We start from the raw sequence: 6,000 nt of genomic DNA on the forward strand, positions 1-6,000 counted from the left end.
AAACATCCCAACCTCCTTTGATATAAGGAATAAAACAAAATCAATACAATGGATTCTTTTAATTATTATTTTATTATGATTTTTTTTTTCAGTCCTCTTACTGGTAACAGAAATGTGTGTAAATGTAAATCCAGCACATCCTCAAACCATTATGTAGCTCACTCCATCATATTAACCCACAGAACTGAGATGGCTTTCTGTTCCTGTCATACACAGAGGGAATCTCCATACTTACATACTTGTTATATATGTGTGTTTATGCCCTTTGTTGTAATTTGTGTATAAAATGTTATGTTTTTATTGTACATGTTTGCCTTTTAGGGGCTGCACGGTTGTGCAGTGGTTAGCGCTGTTGCCCCACAGCTAGCAGGTTCCTGGTTCAAACCCCAGTTCGGAGGAAGTGGGCCTTTCTGTGTGGAGTTTGCATGTTCTCCCCGTGCATGTGTGGGTTCCCTCTTGGTACTCCAGCTTCCTAACACAGTCCAAAGACATGCTCGCTAGGTTCATTGCCCATTAGAGTGGGTGTGAGCATGAAAGGTTGTCTGCCCTGTGATTGACTGGTGATCAGACCAGGGTGAACTCAGCTCTCGCCCAAAGGCAGCTGGGATAGGCTCCAGACCTGGATGGATGGAGGGATGTTTGCCTGTTATTCTTTGGTAAACTACGAAAATTGTGTTTGATGTTTTCCAGCTATGAGACTGGTTCATGAGAATCGACTGGCATCTGTTTAACTCTCCATACACGTTTTACAGTAACCTGTAGAAATATTGTCTGTTTATAAGTTATTACAACATAGCACATGGAATCTGAATATGACATGAGAAGACTTCATTTACAAGCATCACAAACACTCTCCTGTTATTGGCATTGATCATGAGTGAGCCGGTCGCTACACACTGCAGGGGAAACTTGCACACATTGCACTTCTTTCAGACGTGTGTTTACTGAGTCAGCAGCTGATACAGAGGATTGGAGGGTTATAGAAATTGATAAAGTTTATATTAACAGTTTCGCTGCAGCACCTATCAGAGGATTACAACTCTCATATCACCACTGCTATCATTTGCCGTACATGTGTATTTGATTTGAATAAGTGTTTTTCTTTTCTTATCAGAACTCTAATTGTATTTTATCTCAGGTCACTATCACTTATTAATATAGGTCATGATCTATTGTGCTCATTTCCTGGCAAACCAATGTCAGTGGTGCTACATGGTCACAATTTATCTGTAAAAGAAGAAAATGTTATCTTTTCCATTGTGTTTTATGCCTCCCAAGCGTCTTAATCATTTGTGGTTGTTTTTCGACTTAAACAAGAAGTAAAAAGGCCAATTTAAAAAAAAACCTGGACTATTTCTTTCTTTCAGCTAGTTGAATGCAGTGTTGCATGGTGGGAGCAGAGGGGGCAGTAAGGTATGAAGGTAGGAAATAGGGGAGAGGGGTTTTAGCTGTCTTCAAGACCTATTGGGTCCTGTGTGTGTGTTTGTCTAAATGTCAGTGTGTGTGTGTTTTCGTGCGAGGCTACAACCAGGCGTCTCACATCAGCCAGAGAGGGTCAAGCATTAAGGCCACGCCTGCCTCGCTGACAGTAGTCGAACGTGGGTGGGGGTGTTGGAGGCACCTGAGAAAGGTGCACTGGTGGTGTAAGGGTGTGTGTGTGTGTGTGTGTGTGTGTGTGTAAGGTGTCAGCCCTGAGGCATTTTTCAAGTGCGCTGGAGCATTTTCTCTGCTATCGGCCAAAGGCGGCTCTGGTCTGGCAGAGGCAGGCAGGTGCCTGGACCGAACATGCACCCCCCCCCCCCACATCCAGCATCCCCGGGGTGAGTGATGGGTGAACAAGCCCGGCAGCGGAGGATGGAGACCCCCAACACCCACGCTCCGGTGTGGCTGATGGATGGGGGGCCGCTCCCGCTCGCCCTGTGTTGTGACAAGCAGCAGATGTTCTCCAATAATGTTTATCGGCCGGGCCTTCATCTTCGGATGACACACACCTGTTTCCAGTCAAACAGGCCCGGAGAGGACATCCATCCACCGAGCTCTGGGTGGCCACTGCACCGCTGTGTCAGTCCTTGGACACATAAAGGTGGGTGCCACAGCAGACATGGGTGCCACTTGTGTAGAACAGGCAAGCTCAAGGGAAAAGGAGCTGAGTCAGACATTATTTGGCTAACTTAAAATGATCTCAGGCCTTAAAAGGTTTTATTAGAAGCGTAGAAACAAAGATGCTCTTTGTGCTACAAGGCAGGGAAAAGGCCTTCTGTTGTAGGCTATGCATGCTGGCTTATCAGCAGAGAGAGAGAAGGCTGCAGGAAACTAGCGATGAAATAGCCCGTAAAAGGTAAGATTGCATCATGGGTACTTTTCGCCGTAATTATGCATCAGCACTCTTTGCAACAGAGATTCTATCACTTTACGGCCAAAGCTTCACGTCCCAGGGATAATTTCTGCCCCCCTCTGCGTTGAACCGCATCTCCCAGAAGGCCACACTGTTTTGAACTCCTGCTGACAAAGCTGTCGGATCAGATAAAAAGACTGAAGGGGGGAAATCATTTCAACACGTCCTGCACCATTTGTTCGGTCGTTGGCTGGAAAAATAAATGTGAAGGCTGCAAAAAGATGCGTATCGAGGAACTCTCCCACACTCTCAGTCTGAAGGCATCTTCAGTTATGATGTGTCAGCATGTGTGCGCAGTTCAGCAGAAGTGATCTCACAGCTTGTTCTGAGAAGAAACTATAAGTGTATTGATTTTTTAAATTTATTTAGTTAGAAATTTGACTACATGTTGCTAGGTGCACATGAGTAAAGTCACCACTGGAGGGCGCTCAATATGGAAGAAAGCATGAAGCCACTGAGTTTACCTTTAACTGGAGGGAGTACACATGAATGAGAGGCCCAAAGTAGAATATAATGAGCATAATAAAGTTCATATTTTCAGAGGATGCCTGATTCTGACTCATACATTTTATTTTTATTGCTCCAGCTTCACCAAAACCCTAATCTTCTTCCTCTTGATGAGCTTCTTTCTAATCTTCTCCATGAGCAAAGAATGAGATGATTTCAGCAGCAGGCTCCAAGTGGTTCTGCCACCACGCCTGTCCTGATTACACTCGTCATATTAAAACCATGTGCCCAACTGCTCCGCTCTGTCCCGCTCTGTTCCTGGGACTGTGCTGAGTGTCCATCAATAACACTAATGACCCGCAGCCTCCAGGGAGAAAAACAAACAGTGTAATGAAACCGCAACCTTAAGCTCTGCTGCTTTCTAAGAGGGAGAGGGCCGGGGCGGGGAGGAGACAAGAAGAGAAGGAGAGAAAAAGAAGGAGCAGGGCAACACACACACTCACAGAAGGGAGGACATCATAAGAGGAGGTGCTACCAGTATTGTAAACACAACAAAAACTTGATGTGATGATTTGTGGAGTCTCCACACCCAAACACACTTCCTACTTGTGCCAAGTGTCAGCCAGCGCCACTCCATACCAGCCTCTCTAACCCCCTCACCCTCCCTTATAGGCTACAATTCCTCACCCATCCATGCCTCCCTCTCCGAAAATGTTTCCCCTGGCGTCTGAGTCAGCACGGTGCCAAGTCAATCAGTGTGAGAGCTGCCAGCTGTGATGTCCTCCCTCTCTCTCCCTCTCACTCTGAGGGGGTGTGATGTATGTTCAGTAACATGTCACACAGGGTTGGCTGTTTGAACGGGTGGCAGAGGAAAAGGAAAGAAGGAGGGGAGGAATGAGAGAGAGGACAGTGGCTGAACAGCAGCTATAATGAGGGCTGATGGATTCTGAGGCTGTGCCAGCTGCCCCATTAGCTGAGTGGCTCCTAGCCCCTCCGAGCTGTGCCCACAGTGTGCCCACCCGTCCACACACACTCACACAGTGTCGGGACACAGCAGCTTGGGGATCCAGCCCCTTTGACACACACTTCACATTTACCTAAAACAGATTGCACTGACTAATGCACACTCTTCTGTCCGACTTCCTCAGCTCCTTAAAAACACACACACACACACACTCATCCGCGGCCTTGCCAGCCACACTTCAATACACACTGAGCCCTTTATGAAAAGCGGTGGGTTAATGATGGCAATAACTCGTCCCAGCGTGTTGATTAAGTGTGAGAGGATACACGGGTGACACTGGCATCTGCTAATCAACGCTGATCAAACCAGCACACACACTACAGTTAATATGAAGCTGCCAAACTCGACCGGGTGCCCTCCTCGTACCACTCCACTGCCCACGCACAAAAGCATGATACACACTGCTGTCTATTCATGATATTTTGGTGTTCTTTCAGCAAGCAGAGCCTCTGGACCTTTGTCTGGGGGAAGTTTTTTATGTAGGTGATGTAATTACATGGGCAATTTGAACTGCAGAGGGGGCGGGGCCATGGAGGGGTGGTGGCAAAATCCTGCTGCCAAGTGAGTTCCCAGATGTACTCAAGGTATGATTCCTGTTTGTTAAAGGCTAAAGTTCCTTCTGCATTGTTTTAGTCGCTCCTGCATTATGAGGACATGTTTCCATCTGGATAACCCTCTGTATCACTGTAAGGTAGAAAGACTCACTTTAATCTTTTAAATTCATATTTGGCCTCACAGTTGCAACAATAACATCAATATCATGGAAGAAGGACATGCACCACAAAAACAAAAGTTAAAGCTGATTTAGATGTATTTTTCATCACAGCAATGGATCACTGGACCATATGCAATGCAAAAGGTGTGGCTTGTAGTTCCAAAACCACCTGACTCTGCAGTTTCACTCAGCTCTTTGGAGTAATAACATTGTTTTGTTTTTCTGCCAGCAGCTTTTCTACTTTGGTTCACTCTCAAAGTATCATTTTTGGTCACAACAGGCACCCATTTCACAACTTGTGTAGCTGCTAGCTAGTGAGCACTGTAATAAAAGCTAATGTTATGCTGTGTATGCTAGGCACCTGTATGCTAACATGCTCAACAAATCAACTTATAATGTGTTAAAATCTGTGTTGTGTATACAGCTTCTTTCCATTGTTCTCAAGTGGCCAAAAACATCCCTAATTGCATGTTAACAGATTTACTGTAGTTACTGAACAATCAGACACAAAGGCGACGCTGTTGCATGACTACTGACACGTTTACATAATCATTTTGGCTTCAATTAGTCAACAACAGTACAGGTGCCAAAACTCACACTCAGGACCATTATCACTTCCACTCCATTACGGCCCCGGCCTACGCCATCACCACCATCACTGCAGCTGACCTCATCAAAGCTGGACGACCCGTGCTGACCTCATCAACACTGCGTGACCCCCTGTGACCTCATCAAAGCTGGACGCCCCATGGAGCCCTGAGGGCTGACGACAGGCCCTAAGAAAACACCCCATCCATTAGGGTGCCAGGAGCACTGTAAATGTGGAGTGTCAGCGCCAGCCATCTTCACTGTCATGCCCAATTCTCCAACCCCCCACCCGAGCCGGCCCGCGGACAATGGAGCCGCTGAACCTCCAGCCCTCCCAGCCACAATGTCCGCCCACGTCGGCTGGCAGCAGTGACGGAGGGGGGTGCCGGATGGGGAGGCCTGCTGCAGGATGGGACTCTTATTGAGCGTTTGAGCGATGAGCCAGGTCATCACATCTACCAAACTCATCCATCATGCCCCACAAACGGACACAAATAAAGAGGACACATTCCTGCCTCCGCTCCCACTACCACATTCAGGCCCTCTCCAGCCTTTTCTCTCCTCCTTCCCTCGCTCTATGCGAGCCAAAGCCCGGAGAAAAAAAGAGGACCAGAGTTCAGGCTCTCCCTCGCTCTTGGAGGCCATGGGAGCGCCAGAAGAAAGCGCCAGGTGGTTTTCTGACTCATGTCTCTTAGTTTAAATCCTGTTTGGGCTGAAATGATGGGCAGCCAGAAGGACTGTATGGAGTAGGGAGGTGTGAGGGAGATGGGAGACAAAGGGTGAGTTAAACGCTTAAGGAGGAATAAAGACAGAGAGGAAGACGTGTCAATC

This window comes from Semicossyphus pulcher, unplaced genomic scaffold (genome assembly GCF_022749685.1).
Source record: "Semicossyphus pulcher isolate SPU_LCO1_2020_fin unplaced genomic scaffold, fSemPul1.0.p SCAF_19, whole genome shotgun sequence".
Lineage (NCBI taxonomy): Eukaryota > Metazoa > Chordata > Actinopteri > Labriformes > Labridae > Semicossyphus > Semicossyphus pulcher.